The sequence below is a fragment of the Meriones unguiculatus genome, chromosome 15 (assembly GCF_030254825.1).
Source record: "Meriones unguiculatus strain TT.TT164.6M chromosome 15, Bangor_MerUng_6.1, whole genome shotgun sequence".
Taxonomy (NCBI): domain Eukaryota; kingdom Metazoa; phylum Chordata; class Mammalia; order Rodentia; family Muridae; genus Meriones; species Meriones unguiculatus.
This window is the reverse complement of record NC_083362.1, coordinates 64,076,862-64,095,632: the sequence shown is the minus strand read 5'-3', so window position 1 is coordinate 64,095,632 and position 18,771 is coordinate 64,076,862. Positions and strand designations below refer to the sequence as shown.

The 18,771-nt window shown below is 43.4% G+C and overlaps 1 long non-coding RNA gene across 1 annotated transcript in view; it reads right to left on the bottom strand.

Annotated features, from left to right (window-relative positions):
* The window catches only part of LOC132647989 (uncharacterized), a 38,755-nt gene extending 27,004 nt beyond the window's left edge, over positions 1 to 11,751 (bottom strand). Inside the window, exons 1-2 of the long non-coding RNA XR_009586311.1 lie at positions 11,614 to 11,751; positions 5,441 to 5,499 (exon numbers count right to left, since the gene is read on the bottom strand). This is a non-coding gene — a long non-coding RNA (uncharacterized LOC132647989). The remainder of the gene's footprint in view (positions 1 to 5,440; positions 5,500 to 11,613) is intronic.
* Between the last annotated feature and the right edge of the window lie 7,020 nt (positions 11,752 to 18,771).

Sequence of the window (18,771 nt, the reverse complement as noted above, 5' to 3'; positions counted from 1 at the left end):
CATCTTTCCCACACACCAGACACCAGGAGGCTTCCACAGCACAGCCACTGGTGTCCGGGCTGAAACTGTCCTACCCAGCTAGCACAGAAACCTCCTCATTGATGCCCTCTGGTTTCCTTAGCAGAGACCTGATTTCTGCAATTGTTTCCCTACTTTCTGTCTTGTGATTTGCTCCTACCCAAAAGGTTCCCTAGAATATTTGACTTGGAAAAATCTGCTCGTTGATTATTTCCTTTGGTCAGTGTTCTACCATATTACACACATCTGCTTGATTAAGAGATTGATTAAGAGATTATACTCAGCAGATCGCTTCAGCTTTTTGCACTTCCTAAACTTATACTCTGCTGACTTCAATCTCCTCACATCGAAACCTTTTGGGGCATTTTTCTGGGTTCATTGACAGGCCCTTGGGAACACCTTTTCATGACCTGCGTGGGGGGTCACAGCCACACTAGCCTATTTGATATTCTACAATTTGTTCTACCTATGACTGCCACATTACATTATGCCATTCTATCAGCAGTCCCAATAGATAGCAAAGGAGCTGGTTAGTTAACCACCAACAAAGATGGACTCATTTCCGAGAAGCTCTCTCTCCATGATATCTTAGAATGCACATCTGAAGATGTTGGAGTCAAGCTATCTGAAATCTACTCTGCCACTTCCTCTCTTGGGCAAGTTGTTTTATTTCTCCACCTGAAATATAAACTCATGATAAAGCTTCAGCTCAGAACCATGCCAGCACAGAGTAAGCAGGACAATCAGACTGTTATTTCCCAAAAAGCATGGAGAACTATTTCCCTTATGCACTCACATTTGATGGCCATATACTGATATACACTGTTCATAAAACTGGGACTCCAAACAATCCCTGTATCCTTCCATGCATGCCCTACTGTTCGAGCTGATTTAACGGATTAACCCATTTATTTATTCACCGTGGTGGTCTCAGAACTTGAACTTGGGACTTCATGGAAGCTAGCTGAGTATCCACCCCTGAGCTACATCGTCAGTCATTTAGTTTTATTTGATACAGGGTCTTTTGCAAATTGACCAAGCTGGCTTCCACCTGTATTCCTCCTGCCTCAGCCTCCCGAGTACCTGAAATTACAGGCGTAGGTCACCGTGCCTAAATGATAAATGACTGACTTCTGGATGTCTTACCATCTGTGTTTTCTTTACAAATATACCATATTAACTTTACTTTTTCCTAGAAACTCCACAAGCTTCTGGAAACCAAAAAGTTCCTCTAAGATGCAAACCTCAACATGTTACCTATATCCCCATACTCTGTTGCTGGGGTTATCAAGTTTCTGCAATTCTGTATTCAACTCATTCACTGTTAATTACAACGCGACTGTGGTCTACTTGGGGGAAACTACAGAAAGCAATTAAGAGAGAAGCGAAAGCAGGACTAAAAGATAGGCTTTCTTCTTTTTTATCTTTTCTCTGAGTTTTCCCAGAGTTTCACTGTGGCTCCCCATGGATGAGTGGGGAGCTGTGGCAATTCATAAGTAATTTATTTTGAGGTGGGAGGAGGAGGGACAGGGATGCTCGTGGCTCCCAGGCTCCACTTTTTCTTTCCACAGTTTCCTTCTCTTTCTGCTGGCTGGTCTCACGGAGAGTGACAATAGGAGCAGAAAAAAGACAACCAGAAAGGGCAACCTGGCCATGTACCAACTTGACTTATCACATTTTATTTGTAACTCCAATTCTTTGCTTCCGCAGTCTCCAGCGAGGTACCAACCTCTCCCCAACTCCTCTCCCAGCCACCACCCTCTTAGCTGGTAGAACAAGTAAGGATCTGCCTGTAATTACTGCTTAATTCATTTGCATGTGGATGTTCTCATTAGAATGTCATTAGCATGGGGAGGGAGTCTGGTTGCCAGAGCAACCAGGAGTGGGGCAGGTGCAGTTTAGCCGCCACTGGAGTCTCTTGCTCTGTTTGGTCAAATTCCGCCTGTATTCCTGGCTGCTCTCACCCCAGTGGCTGCCAGAATACAAACATTCTGTGGTGCTACCCTCTTGATTTTGGCTCTGTCTCTCGAATTTCCTGGTAACCTCTGTGGCTCAGCCTGATTTCGCTAATAACTCCCTTTGTTTTAACTCTGCATGTTTGGAGACTTAAGTAACTCTAGTCTGTGCCATCAAGAATGGTAGCTGCTTACCATGTAGCAACTGAACGCTTAAAATAGGAAGGGCCTGGACTGCAATGTGCCTTAAGCATGATGACTTCAAAGACCACATGTAAAACATCTCATTAATAATTGTTTGCTGTGAGACTACATTGAAATGGTATTGTCTCAGGAGCATAGGGTTAAGTAAAGTATATTCTTAAGTCTATGGCTGTCACTCAGTAATACAGTACTTTCCTATGGTGAAGGAGGCCTTGGGTACAATTTCCACGCATACATGCACTCACATGCATACATATGCACAAACATGCATTTACTTACGCAAGATATACATACATATATAGACTCACATATATACATACGTATACACATATACACATACATGCGTGTACACATGTGTACACACATACACACATATACAAATACATACTTACATGCAGATATAGTATAAATGTACATTTGACATACATACATACAAACATACATAGGCAGGCACATACATAAAATCATCTGGTGTATTTTTCTAGTTAAATATGGCTACTAAGCCATTAGACATTACGTATTTGGGTTCTAGGTATATTGTACCAACTGCACAGTCTTAGGCAATGACTGTCTCCTCTAAATCTACAATCAGTGCTGCCCTTTTCATTCTTATTGGCAATTCTCAGATTCATCTAGGATTGCCTAACAAATTGCTGATTTCAGTCATCACTTCATAAATAGTCATAGAGCTTAAGACATTTAAATTTCCGATCAACACAGGAATTTCTTTCTGCAGAAGTACTGATAAGTGGTTACCTTGATCCTGCTTTGGGGACCACCGCTCAGCAGAAGGACAGATGCGGAATACCTCAACCTCTGTGACAAGCGTTTCGTGTATTGACAAGACATCCGCTTCCTCATAAAGCTACTCACTGATCTGAGCTCAGCTCTCGAAGCAAAAGAGCAAAGGCTGCCATCTGCCCCTCCCCACTGACTGAGGAGAGGTGTCAGGATCTGCTCATCTCAGCATCTCTTTGTTAAATGGAGTCCATTTCCTCCAGAAGACATGGCCTCGAGGGTCAACATCGCTGGTGCCTTCCCCCAGATTTTTGTCATTTGTCAATGTCCCTGTAAAAATGTGGCCTCCAGAAATGGACACCTACTCCAGATGTGATAGAGTGCAGTCTGCAGGGGGTGGAGCGACTCTTCTTTCTCCGAGGGGGGGAGAAGATACCAAACTTGGTCTAACACCATGGACTGATATTGATTTAGTCTAAATCAACATTGGTTTTTCAATCCTCTGTGCCCAATTCTTGGCACATGTTGAGATCTTTGATTCAATAGGTATCACATCTTGCTGGCACTTGCCTTTAGTTTCAGCTCTCAGGAGACACAGGCAGGTAGATCTCTTAGTAGGAGGCCAACTTGGTCTACAGAATGTGTTCCAGGACAGCCAGGGCTAAGAGAGAAACCCTGTCTTGAAAAACAAAACTAAACAACAAAAGCAAACAAACAGAAGGTTAAAAAACAAAAACAAAACAACAAAAAAAAAAAAACAGGAAAAGAAGACATCTTTCAGCCCACATAAGTGACATAGAGTATAGCTCCTTTGTTGTGGGCTTACATAATTGGTCTCTTAAAAGTCAAACCTAGCCCTTTATTTTCCTTTTTGTGCAATTTCAGCTCAGGCTTTTATTCCTTTGTGCCAGTGGAGCAAGTTTAAAATTCAGGTCTTTCTCCATGATTGACCAACCAAATGGATGATGATCTGCCCCCCCTGTGTACCATAGATACAAGTAGCTTTCTATGGTAACTTAGTCATCCAAGAAATGTGTTAAAGTGGACATGGACCACTTGTCCATTAAGATAAGGCTTTGCTATCCATCTGTCTAAAGTCAAGACACATTATAGAGTCACATGATCTAAAAATTTTAGCAGAAATAATAGGAGTTAACAAGTTGGCACTCTGAGCTTGCAGTGCCAGAAACCAACTCTGAGCTATGACCTGACTTGAACTTAGGGAAATAGTTTTGATGCCTTTACAGTCTTTCTCCTTCCCCCACATGTTTCCAAACTGCCGTGTCACTTCCTGGTAGGACTCTGTTGTTCATCTCCATGCTCGATCTCTTCTGTAGTTTATTCCTTCTACTTTTGAAATAGGGAGATACCCTTCTTCACTCGCTAATTTTTTTCATATCCCTTTTGTTCTTAGTATGATGTAAGGACCAGCCATGATTTCACAGTGACACCTGTAAATTGCTTGGTTTTTCTGACAGGGGTGGACCGTATTGAAGCCCACCACAGTCTAGTTTCTTTACATCCTGATTGCTGACTATTTACATTTTCAACATTCCTCCCCAACTTTCCTCTGAGTAATAAAGTCTAGTTTGATAATCCATCTGTCCATCTCGGCAAAGAAGAAGAAGAAAGGATTTCAGTCTTTTACATCCCTCTTTTATCATTAATATTTGTTTTTTTTTTCCTGGCTGTGACAACACAGTATTTTCTCATCAGTGTTAATCGTTTTAAAATATTGGTTGATTGATGATTGATGCGTGTAGGCAGGGGTGTGTGTGTGTGTGTGTGTGTGTGTGTGTGTGTGTGCATGTGTGTGTGAAAAACATTCCTGTGGTGGTAAGAGGACAGCTTGCTTGGTTCTCTCCTTCCAACGTACAGGTCATCAGGCTTGAGCACCCGGCCCACTAACTAAGCCGTTTTGCCAGCCTCTCGTGAATTTAAGGAGACAAAAAATGCATTTAGTTTTAAAGACATGATTTTTTTTTATGGAAAAAAGAAAGGAAGGAACGGGGGAAGAAGAAAGAGGTATGAAGAGAAAGAAGGAGAGAGAACGAGAGTGAGAATGAATTGAGAGACTAGAAGGAAGGCAGCGTGAGAGAGGGAAAGAAAAGAAAGCAAGGTAGGAAGAAACAAGGTTTTAGGCGTTTCTTTTGCTTCCAATATCTGAGTGGATGATTTGAAAATGTCTCAGTGTTTTGTCTCCTCCTCTAGTCTGTGTTTCTAACTTAATAAATAAAATATAAAAGTGAAATTATATAAAAAGGAAAAATTATACAAGCCATCATCAGATGTACTTAAAAATCAATCATTGGATTTCCAGCGTAACACCCGTATTTTTACTTTTGCAGTCTCTGCAGAAGTGTGTGGTATTTTGACATTAACAGGTTTTGTTAAGTGGGTTAAAGATACTATAATAACTATTACTGCATTCAACTCTTTGCCCCATGATTGTATTGTTACTGTCAGGATATGTCGGTGTGTGCCACAGTGGTTGAGAGTTATGCACTCATGGCCTACAGTCCTACCTTGAGATCTCTTCTACAGCCATGCTTCAGGTGTCAGAGGGAATGGTCCAAATTGGTGCCTGGAAGAAGATGATAAAAGTGTTACTAACCGTGTTGCCAAAAAGTAAGTGATTCTGGAAAACTGGATGAATTTTGAAAGGTGCTATAAGCTGTGAGCTTAGTGGTCCCCATTTACAAATGTTACATCTACACTTAAGTTGTATCTATTCGTGTAACAAGAAGGCAAACTGTGAAAGAGTAATTTGACTATTCATTCAAAATTATCATATCAATCATTTAGATATTTGAAAGGAAAGTTTTAAGTGCCTGAATTATAGAAATAATCACCTCATTTCCCCCCCTTCCTTCTGCTCTGTGTGTGAAGGGATAATCTGATAGACTACTTTATTCTTTTTAAAAAGAGAGTCGTTTAAATTCGGGACCCTCCCAAAGTAATCTCTGAAAACCTTCAGTCGTGTTGCATCTGGCTTCCTTTGATAAATATTATCTTCTCATTTTTAGAGTAATTTCTCCAAAACAAAGAGCATCTTTTTCCAAAGTTATTTGTCAGTATAATGCAAATTAAGAGCAGAAGCATAATATTGTAGGATGTCTGTGTACAGCATTGCAGAAACAGCCTTGAGTTGAATTGGATCACATCAGCTTACTTAACTCAGAATGGATAAACATGAAAGAAACCAAAGACTGATGGGAATTCTATTCATGTCTCAGATTTACAATAACCCCAAATTATTTTGCATGATTTGTTTTTCCACCAATAATTTAGTTTAATTTATCACTATACAAGATCTGAATAGGTTATCAAAGTATTAAAATTTATAATTCTTTTCATGAAACCTGTGATTCTGAGATTTTCCTTTTATATTTTAACCCAGTGAAAGATTTTTGTTGTAACCTGCGAGCATATTTTCTAACTAAAAGACAGCAATGGATTGACTGATTAAAAATGCGTCCATCTGTTGGTTGGTATGTTGCCTTGCTATTTGGAAGATGCAAAACTAAGTTGGCTGTTTTATTTATGAAGACCCTCTAACTGTGAGAGTTATGAATTCTCCATCTTACATTCACGCACACAGTAAAGGTTGACATTGCAACTAGCATGCACGCAGAGAGAACATTTTCTGTTATTTCTTTAGTAGGTTTGAGTTTTTCTTAAACAAGCACTTTCAGGAAAACAGACTCTTTCTCTAAAATGCAAAATAAGATTCATCTATTCTCCTTGGAAAATGAAGGACTTGCCCACAAAACATCAAGTTCCATATAACCCATTTGCTTTTTACTTCATGAGTAGGAGATAATTATTCTGAAATGACTGATTGTGAACATTTTTTACCCCCTCAAGGACAAAGTGTAGAATGTGCTAGCACTAGGACTGCGTTATTTCCGAGTCTGAAGGACTATCGGATGTTCTGTTGAAGGCTGAGGCTTAAGGAGATGTTTGTTTAATATCAAACAACCCAGAACCCAAGCTCTCTAACTTGATATTCCTTCTGCTGTTTAATATGCTTTCACAGCACTCCATGTTAAGCTGTTTGAGTCCCATGTTTTACTTTGTTATGTTATAGGCAGAACACACTTTCTGGTTTTTGAGATTTGCATCATCTGTGCTTAGAGGGAGCAAATTTACTGACACTGGCGTGTAATATGAATACCTGGTGTGGGAAAGAAAGCAAGATTCATGCTTTTCAGGTTGAGCAGTATATGTACACACACAGACACACACCACACACACACCCCACACAGTAGAGGAAGCTCAGTATTTACATACCTATGTATAAAGGTTGATGAGGGCTGGAGAGGTGGCTCAGTGGTTAAGACCATGTGCCAAACATCAGATGGCTCATCGTAACCTGTTACTCCGGCTTCAGGGGACTCATCAGCTCTGGCCTCTGTGGACAGCAGAACTCGCACGTACATACGTGCACACAGACACACACGCGTATGCATAATTAGGTACAATAAAATTAAGTCTGTTTTAGAGAGCTGGCGAGTCTCTGTTAGAGAAGGTCCGCAAGAATGAGATCCCCCACAGATCAATAGTGCATCTCTCCTGAAGTTTGGAGCCAGTGCCCATGTAAAGAAGAGAAAACACTGCACACTAGTGATAGAAACGTGAATTACTACAGCCATTATGGAAAACTGTATGGAGGTTTCTTATAAACAAAAACAGAAGCCAAACAAACCAAAAATTAGACCAGTGATCCTAATCTGGGGATATTTATCCCCAAGACATTAAATTAGTTTGTTAAAAAGATGTCTGCAGTTCTATTAGCAACAGGAAAGTCATATCAAATTATATCAACGTAGATATCTCTCCACATTGGCACAGATAATGTAGGGGTGTGTGAGTGTGTGTGTGTGTGTTTAGTGGAATATTATTCAGTCGTTAAAAACTAAGTAAATTCTTTCATTCTGCATCAGTATGGATAGAATCTAAAACAATCTGACTCACAGGAGCAAAACATTGATTGGCTAGAGACGCTAAAAGTGTAAGCTATCTGTAAAAGGGTAGAGAGGTACAAAGTCTCAGGTAGGATGAGTGAGGGTTTGGAGAATCTGGTGCATTCCCGCGAATATATAGCTAATAAGGAGGTGTTGGACATTTCTAAATTGCTGGGAAAATAAGTGGCCATGCGCATGCCTGTAATCTCAGAGCTGTGTGGGTAGAGACAGGAGGCTCCCCAAAGCTTGCTGGCCATGAGCCTAGCTCCAGAAAGACCCTGTGCTAAAGGATTAAGTCTGAGAAGGATAGAGCAGGACAGTCAGCATCCTCCTCCACCCATCATGCATTCCATGGCACAGTCACCTGCCACACACACATATGTACATCACATGAGCACACCACATACACACCACACAAACACTAATATCCATGAAGACACACACACACAAACACTAACAAAACCAGTGATTCAGCACAATTCTCTGTGACCTCATCCACTGAACGAGTTCAAGGCACTGTACTCTTAAGAGAAGACTAACTATTATTTGTGTCAGCCACTCTGCGGTGACTGGATGTAAAGTGTGTCACTTCTGAAATTATCCTGGGGTAGCCATGGATATCAGCCCAATTTAACCAAAGAAGGAATGGATGCTCTCACGTAGGCATTCCACAGAACTTGAAACACATAACGAGAACTGTGTTTGTTGTGTGTGTCAGGATGAGGGCAGGGCACAGAAAGCCTGAGCTGAGGTTGAAGCCAGTGCAGCTAAAGTTTTGAAATGACCCCTCTGCTTTAGCCTAAAGCATGTGATTCATATGTGGGTCTCAGTAAAGTTGCAAATCCCATGCCACAGACAATCAGTCACTCCAAATGAACAGAACTGCTCAGATTAAATCTGTACATGAACTATGCTAGACTCAAGAAGAAGTAAATTTTAAGCTTTGCCTAATTATGGGGTCTTCTCCAAGGCCAAATATGGAGAAGTGAGAGGGTAAAAATTTTAAAGTGTCCGTTTCTCTACACTTTGTTTTAACCACCAGTTCGAGTCCTGTCTTCTAAGCTGTTAAGCTCTTCAGCTGACTGGCTGAGAACCAGCTGAAATCTTTGTGGATACTGGAGGCTTTAGTTCCCTCTTCTGCTTGCTGGGGTAAAATAAACAGCTAGAAGGAGAAACAAATGTCTGTGGTTTGAGGGAGCGATCATCGACCTCCTAAAATCACAAGTTTCCTGCACAGACAATGGGAAACGAGATGAGAAAGTCTGTTTACAGAAGTGGGCACATTTGCCCAAGATGGCATGACACACGGCCGTTCATTTGGCGTAGCAGACAGAAAGCAACCATGTGAAAGTTTACATCCATTTCCCAAATGGCTTAATGAACAGACCCAGAAGGCAGAGCAACGAAAGTTCTATGCAGTCCCAGAAAAGAACGATAGCTCTCCATGTGTGGGGGAAAACTACGCATTCTATCCCTGTAACAACCTGAGCACTCAGGAACAGGGACTATACCACATACACACGATAAGAAGCTGTATACACACACAAACAATAGGGACACTTTCCCCACAAAGGAGGGATGCCCCCCCATAAGCGGAGGGGTCCTTCCCACACACAGTGGGGATGTACACAGAGACCTTCCAAAACTTACTTTTATAGTTTTCTCCTTAAATGAATGTATTAAATGAACATGGAAAAGAATGTACATTTCACATGATGGAGAGAGAATCAGAGAGAAAACCCAGAGCGACAAAATGAAAGAGAAAAATCAACATGCATATGAAGCTATGAGACAATCTTTTTTTTTTTTTTATAGGTGCTGATTTTCAAACAGTTTGTTTTTTCCTTTAACAATTAACCATCCATCCTCCTCCGACATAAAAACTGTGTTTATTCTGGGTCAGATTGCTGCAGGTTAGATTGCATGGAAGGCATATATATTCTTCCAAGCTAATGAAGTTATGTGGCTTACAAACAATATTTCAGGGGCTGTGGCAACTCATGCCTGTGTGTACACACGTGGGTATAATGTTTGTACAAAAAAATCTCTGGGTCCTCCAGGTATTCAACTACACCAAACCATCACAAATTGAATTCTAAAACCACTATTATCCTTGGCGTTATTTTCCTGAGAAGATACTTTCCTAAAAGCCTCTTTCCACCCAGAACTGAGTGTAATTTATCAGGGGTGTTCCCAGAGCTTTGAAATATTCATTCCGAGTACTATTCAACTTGTTCTCTCCAATTTCATCATTTTGAAAATTAATCAACTGTCAAAAAAAAAGTTGAACTCCAAGTGATATTAGATTTAAATTATACATGTGTGTTTTATCAGAACATGAAGAGCAAAACATTACAGAATAATAAATAGGTAAATTATCTTTGAAGAGGCTGCTTGATGTGACTTCAATTTAAAAAATTTAAAGCCTTTGCTGTCTACCACTCTTTGGTCTTGTATATGAGCACATATAGTTTCCCAGAACCTACCACATTTCTTGGGCTCCCTTCCCCCATTTTTATACTAAGTTGGAAAAAAAAAAACAACAACACTGTTTTTGAAGATCAGTTGTGCTCAGGAAGAAAAAAAAAAGAGTCACAAAATTTTTGTGACTTGGTAATTATTAGCTTTGCACTCAACAAGTTTAGAGCAATGGTGAATCAAACATTTGCCAAACATTCCTCATGGATTTGCCAAGCATCTGTGCTAACATCCCAAGCACCCTCCAGGGTTATAAAGCTGTTTGCTCAGGCTTATTGGCTACACTGTTGCTCCTAAGTCATGGCTGTCTGCCTTTTGCCTGACAAGAGGACAGACCTGGTTGTGAGCATAGACAATGTTCCCAGACACAGCAACACAGGGTCTGTATCAGAGAGAAACTATAATATTCAAATAGCTAGCTACCTCTGCAATTGTTTCCTTTTACCTCATGATTTACGGTAAAACAAAACAAAACAAAAATAGACACAGAAAAAAATTGAAATTTGAGTACAGCAAATGGAAAGTCTCTGTTAATATACAATTTTAAATTATAATTATTTTAAATCATAATTATTTTAACTGATATGTACCTTTGTATTACCTTGAACTAGAAGCAAACATAACTTCTAGCCAGGTAGGTAAAAATCTACTTATTGCTAGAGAAAAATGTCTGTAATTCTAGTGATTTTATTATAGATTTAGGATGCTCGGAGAAAAGTCCTGAGTTTTTGCTGCCTGGAAATATGGAGTCAAGTTTAAGAAACTATAATTCAGCTAGGCATGGTGGCCGTGCCTGGAATCCCAGCGTTCAGGAAACAGGCAAGAAGATGGACCGCCCACTGGACGTCAGCCTGGTCTATGTAGTGAGTCCTAGGCAAACCAGGGCTACACGGTGTGACCCTGCCTCAAAACACACAAAACAGAACTGTAGTGAGAACGAGAATGGCATCCAATAAAAAATAAAGTAGTCTGGATAAACTCAGGGTCTCAATTCAGGACACCTCGCTAGGGATCCGAGTCTATCCTATCCCAGTTTGCGTTTACAAAGCTGTGAAAGGGACGTCAGCTACTGTACAAATAGAGACATCTCAGCCTGGCATCTTGTCACCAGATGCCCCCTCCTCCCGGTATTAAGACATTGAGTCTCAGAGGATGAGATCCATACAAAATCGGAAGCGGAACTATCCCCTGGCGGCTCCAACTACAGAGCATGCTCACGAGTAGACCTAGGAAGAGGCACTAACAGTACTTACAGGTCAGCTAAGAATCAGCGAATCCAAGAGAGAGGAAGCTAGGCACCTCTGTCACCCGTACTAAGAGAGAAACAGGGGCCATTCTTGAGCACGGAGCCCTGCTTTTATCCCTTGCCTCCACCAGCCCCGGATACTTACTTCCCACGGGGATTTTACATTACAGTGCCTCTGGGCTGCAGATGTTGGGGGCTGGTATATATGCATGAATTTTCTTGTGTGTCTGAGAAAGCTGCCTCCCACCAGCAGTCTACAGAAACACACACACACACACACACGCACACACACCCCGGACCCCTGGCCTTGGGAGAATCCCTTGTGTTCCCTCCCCCACTCCCCCCTTTGCTTTCCATCTAAATGTGGTCCTGGGCCTTGGGAGGCCTTGGCACACAAAGCTTCTATGGGAAGCCTGTCACTTGACTGACAGCAGAAAGGTTTCCAGGAGATGGACAGCTGTGTGTAGGTGGGCATGGCAAAGACAGAGCTGAGCAGATTAAAGCAGGACACAGCCAGGGAAGCTTCTAAATCACAGGCCTTTCCAGATCTAGAGCTGGACCTCTGTGATGATTAACCACATGGAGGACATATGGGAAAGAGCTTTAAAGCCAGTCCATCTTAAGTCAGGTCTTTAGAATAGTAAGCACCCCGGCTTAGAAATAGATAGATGTCAAACACACAACCACCTAGCATACAGCAACGCGGAGAGAGCATTGCTAAAGAAAGCTGTAGGTGGAAAGACGCAAGGCAGCCTCAGTTTTCTCATCTGCTCACTCTGCTTTCTGCCTCGGCTGGGAGTTCCGCACTGCCATGCGTGGAGCAACTTAACCCGTACGGGCGGTGCAGCTAGACACTTACCAACACATTTTTAAACTGCAACAATCCAAGTAAGGCCCGTAAAAGTTTCAGGTGAGATTCTAATGAGACACACAGAGGAAATGAGGCCCGCTTTACTGAGCTGCAGTAAACTGACCATTTAGTGGAACGGACTTGATTAATTTCCTGCCAATGTGCAATTACCTCTGATAGGTGTCTAACGTAATCTAAATAGGCAGGTTGAAGTGGCAGTCGCCAGCCCTCTCTCTTAAGGGGAATGTACACTGGAATCCCACTTAATCTCACCTGTGTGTGATTGTTCAAACTCCTTGTAACTCTGGTTTCAAAAAAAAAAAAAAAAAAAAGCTGATAGAAACTGGGAGTAGCGACAAGTGTATTACTCCACCTGCCAACTATGAATATGGAACTACATCTCTACATCCTTTGTAACAGATACTGCACAGCAAAGATTTATGCCACACAGGTCAACAGCCTCCAATAAACTCAGAAACAGATAAGGGAGTTCCTTCTAAAATTATCAATCATAAAACTCATAAGGAAACTGTTCTTCAGATTTCCATACTGAACTCTTAACATCTTCGACATCCAGCAAAAGGAGAGCCCAGAATGAATTCACATGACCAGGAAAACAAATGGGTGAGTTGGTATACTTTAAATGCCAGTTGGAGCCAAATGGTCCGCCTATCAACTGTTTCTTTTTACCTCTCTGCTTCAAATCACCGGGCCGTTGCCTGAATTAAGCCAGTTTATTTGTGCAGACGTACACATCACCAAAAGTGTCTCCACGTGTCTATGGGTAAGGGCTGTTGAGAGTGACTTAAAGGGGTAGGGCATATTCTCCATCCAAAGGCTTCTGAGTTAGACATCCGGGAATTCTTCATTGCCTCTAAACATGTATCCGGCCTCTAAACAACGCCAGCTCCAATGCTGATAGTGTGTGGTTTTGTATTACTTCGGGGGGGCGTGTGTGTGTGTGTGTGTCAATTTGGGTTGCTTTTAAGGGGTCTTCATTAATTTTCAGTTGGAGTTCAAGTGGTGTGTAATTCAGGAAAACAAGGAACCCTACACCATGCTTTCTAGAGTCTTCACGACATATATATCTTTAGTTCTTTTGACAAGATGATCCAGAAACACAATTTGTTTGTTTGTTTGTTTGATTGATTCAAGACAGGGTTTCTCTGTGTAGCCCTGGCTACCTTGGAACTCACTTTATAGACCAGACAGGCTTCAAACTCACAGAGGTCTACCTGCTTCTGCCTCCTGAGAAGCAGAGCCATTTCAAGGAAGCCGCTCTTCTTCCTTACCAACCAGCATACCTGGTTAGGCTGAAGAAGTAAAGACAGAAACACAGCTGTGAAAGCACCATTTCCTCCAGAGCTGTACGCATTCCATTATCTAAAGAAGCATGGAAAACATTTACATGATGTGTAACAAAACAGAGATTCTAGCCTTTTCAGCACCAGTGTTGGCCAATATTACTTTCTTACAGAATTGCCATTAAGCACTGTTTTTCCAAAAAAAGAAAAGGGAGAGAGGATTGGGACAGTAATTGTAAGCTCATAAAATAGTGTTCCAAATATAATTATTTCTCTCTTAAAGAAGCTTTTGTAATTTGCATCAACTTTATGTCTTTCACATATATAGCCATTAGCTTATTATAAAAAAATATTTCTCAAAAATTTTTAGTAACTGTACCTCAGCTATTATAGCATTAAGATATGGCAGCTGGAGAAAGGGCTCAACCAAAGGTTAAGCTCACCTGCTGCTCTTCCAGAGGTCCTGAGTTCAATTCCCAGCAACCACATGGTGGCCCAGACCCATCTATAATAGAATCTGATGCCTCTTCTGGGGTGCAGCATACATACAAATAGAGCACTCACATACACAATATACATAAATAAATAAATCTTCAAAAAGATATTTAATAACTCTAACATATAGGTTGATTTTCAGTTTTGCGCTAGAATGAGGGAACCTGTATCATAGATACTGATTTTAAAAGATGCTGAGTAAAGAGCATTTTGCACTTCATTTGGGCATGTTTTTAAGAATAACTCTTATATTAATCTCACATTCACAGTGTAGCCCAAAAAGACACAAGGTGTCTGGTCTGAATTCTGCTCCTCTCCCCAATTATCTGAAACTTAGTTCAAAGCTCTAGATCTGGGGTAGGGTTGTCCGGAGGGTTCCTGCCTGCTCTTTGTTCTCTTCGCCATCCCTTTGGGATGCAGAGGGAAAGATTTGTGACCATTTCTCTGGTCTCTCACATTATCACATGGAAGGTGAAACGGCATTCAAAAGCGACAGAAGGAACCTGTGAGGCCTTGCAAACCAGGCACAAGGTTGGTCTGAAGTGAGTAGAATCCAAAGACTTAGCCCTAGGAGTACTCTAGGCAGCCCTTGCCTCCTTAATGTTTCAGAAAAGTCTCTTACTGTGTCCTACTCTCCCCTTTCTGATCCATCGAAACCTGATGGATGGCTCTGCTGCCATCTTCCCCACTCAGATACAAAGGGCTGATAAGAGTCTCATTTGCATGAGATGCTGTGCCACAGGCTTGACGTCAGAGGATGAAATCTGGAATTGGGTTTCCTGGGTACTCCAGGAATACGAGTAGTGGTAGTGTAGAGTACAAAGCTTTTTCTGGAGAAGGCTGAGAGCTATTGGTGACCCTTAGCACCCTTTCTTCTTGTTTTGCTTGGTTGTTTTTGTAACTATTGTTGGAGGTACAATCCCTGCTTCAAACCCTGGAGAATCATCCAAGAATCTGAGAGACAAAGGTAAGCTGTCATCAATGAGAGAAGGGAAGAAATGCAAAATCATTTTCCATCCCTTCCCATTGCAGGAATTACTGAAATTATGCCCCCATACTCCTGCATCACAGAAGGGAAGTCTGGATGCTCAGGTCCTCTTGGAAAGGAACATTCAAGTTCAGAATGATTTTTCAATGTATTCATAGAGACAGTTACTATTTTATCATTGATATAAACACTGGTGGAGGCAGAAGAGACGCCTCAGGGGTTAAGAACATTTGATGCATTTCCATAGAACCAGAGTTTGGTTCCCAGACTACCCCATACCCTCATGACTTGCCCCTCACATGTCACGTGGCTCACAATCACTTGTAATTTCAGGGTCAGGAGATCTGAAGTTTTTTTCTGGACTCTGAAGGTACCTTCAAATATATGGCATTCTCTATCTATCTATCCATCTATCTATCTATCTATCTATCTATCTATCTATCTATCTATCTATCCATCTATCTATCTATCTATTTCTCACACACACAAATTAAAATTTTTAATGTTAAAAAGAAATATTTTGAAAATTTAGCCTTAATTCAACTAAACGTTTGCAGTCTAATTCGTCCAAGTCTTTGTGATAGTCAAAAAGACCAGCAGCTGGCCTGGTCTTCAAAGTGAGTTCCAGGACAGCCAGGGCTACACAGAGAAACCCCGTCTTAAAAAGCAACAGCAACAACCACAACACACACACACACACACACACGCAAATAAATTATCCTTCTTAGAATGCTTATTAGCACAAGTATTTTGATATGTTTCTTAGTATTTTCAAGTTACACCTAAATTCTTAAGGGCGCAGTCTTTTCACCTAAAGGACCCAATAATTCCATCTATTTAATTTTATATTTAACTCCTATGTGTAACGTATTCATACATGGTCGTACCGTATAGCCCTGAGTAGAATTCACTGTGTAGAGCAGACTGCCCTGGGTCTGCTGGTCTCTGCTGGACTCTGAAGTGCTGGGACTGAAGGCGTGGCCCACATCCTGTGGATTGTTTTCTTTTAGAGGCGAGTGATTTGGGTTGTAGTCGCAAATAGCAATTTTTCTTGTTTCTAGGTGACTCTGCCGGTTTCTTATAAACAGGGGGACACTAGGAAAAACCCAGGGCCTTATACATTGCACACTGGGCAGTTCTGCATTGGTGGGCAGCAGGGCCAGAGCTACGTTTTCATTTCTGCACTATTTTAAGAAAGAATGTAATTTGCCAGGCAATACATGGTCCCAACGGACAGGAGAGTGTTCCCTTTGGCTACCACTGAAAACCGACAGCTGCCCAGCCCTGGCGAGCGAAGTCACAGGGCGCTTTCCCCCAGTTAGGTTGAGTTCCTGTGTTCTCCTCACAGCTGGGTTGCCCTGAGGCCTGAAAAACGAAAGAAAAGGAAGGAAGAGAAGGGAGGACTGTGTCTTAGGTCACCCTGCCTTGCCTTTTCAGGCCGCTGTAGCATGGAAAGACGGTTGCATTCAGTGTGCACATGGGCTGGGGTGCGCGTTTTGGAAATGTTACTGCTTTCAACGAGACAGGCAGGTAGTTTTCTATTTCAACCGTAGAAAATATACGGTACTCACTCTCCTGCCAAGACACAAGCGGCATCTATTGTTTAAAAAACGTTTTCTAAGAATTCGGGTTGCTCTTTTCTCTTTTGAATCTGTGTGCCAAATGGCAGGGACCTATGTCTTTATTTATTTATTTTTCCTGCAAAACCCAGAAAGACATATGAAAGAATCGAGACTTTCCTTCAGGGGGCTTAGCGCGGTTATTTTTAATAATTTAAGCACACATATGTATTGCCCCCCCTGGGCAGTCTCCCTCACTACCCCCTCCCCCACCCCTCGCCCGCGTCACTGATGTGAAATCAGTAGCTACAACAACGGAAATCCACTTCCCCGGTGGGTGACATTTCCATAGGTTTTTCGTCGTAGAGTCAAAATGCTAGGAGCCTTACACGCTGCTCCTCTGGACAACCGACTCAGCTACTGCCCATTGCGGCACTCCCGCCTTCCGTAAAAGTTGCTGGTGTGATTAGCCCGGCTCTAACTGTTGGCAAGGACAGTTTTCGAGCCCCGGAGGCGAAACACGATCGGTTCCTGGTGACAATAACCAGAAAGCGCCGGGAGCCACGCTCGATTTGCTCCCTGCTCCACACCTTGCCAATCCGCTCGAATTTTCACTCCAAATTTCCATTTTAGGGGACCAGCCACTCGTGCCGTCTCTCGAATACCGAACGTGAAGTTTCTCCATGAAACGTTTCCCTAGTCCATCTTTCGTGGTCGGGGCGGAGGGACGTGCGACAGGACTCCCCACACTGTAGCGTGACAGGACCCGGGCGCGTGGATGAATGAATTACTGGCCTGGCTTGGACCACCTGTCTGTCTGGTTCTGGGGTCTTTGTCCGTTCTGCCTTGCTCCGGGCCCCGCGCGCTCCCGCAAGTGGCCGGCAGGTGGCGCAGTTGGTTCACGTTGAGCCGCTGCCCCGGCTGTTTGCAAGGTGCCTCCACCACCGGTCCTAGCTCTCCGGCGGAGACTTGGAGGAGGAAAACCTGGCCCGGAAGGGAGCCAAAGGAGGGGTGGCTTGAGTGGGAGCACGGAAGGTGCGTCTTTTTGGAATCCCAACCCTTCACACGCCTGGGGAACCAGCCACCCAGTTGCAGCCGGGGCGGGTCCCCGGGTAACCGGCGGAGCTGCTGTCTCCGGCTGGCGCTCAGGCGGCTTCTCCCGTGGCCTGAGCATCGTCTCCCAGGACGGCGCGGAGTTGTGGGACAAGTTTCCGCGGGTAGAGCCTCTCGGTGTCCCGGGGGACTGTCCCATCAGCACCGGGGAGACGTCAGAGCTCAGGGCCGCCGCGGCTACGGCAGGCAGCTCGCGAGCCTCCGTCTGCCCCGTCCACCCTTCCACCCTTCCCTTCTACACCCAGGTGTCCCGGAACGGCTAGACCCGGTTCCAGAGACTCTCACGGGGGGTTCCCGGGCGCCGGGGCCGCCTCATGTTGATTTTACCCTTTATAGTCCGGGTCTGGGCTCGGCCGATGTGAACCCCCGGACCTGGCCCGGGAGCACTTCCCGACGTTAAAAAGGCGGGGGACAGTGGCTGCGCTCTGCTGCTGCGGGGGCGGCTCGGGAGAGGCTCGGGAGGCCACGGGGCCCCTTTGACTAGGTAACTAAGAAACTAATAATCCAGCTCTGAAAGTCCCCCAGCCCGAAGCATTTCCCCCGGAGGAGCGCGGTGAAGACACAATACCGGGCAAGTGAGACAGAGGGAGGGTGGCGAGGTGTGTCGGGGAGCTCCGGACCCGAGCTGGGGCAGGCGGGACAGCGACCCCACGACCTCAGCCAGGGGCAAGGGCCAAGGTACAGGTCAACTTCAGACTTATTTCATCTCCACAGTCTTTTCTTCCCCTCACCCTGCCCGAGTTGGGGTGGGGCGGGGGGCTGCCAACATTTCCTGGCCTTCCCCACCGTCCTTTCAGGAGTCTCTCCAAGTTCCCCCTGCCGCCCAGGGCATCGGTCCCCGAGGTGTTGGAAAACA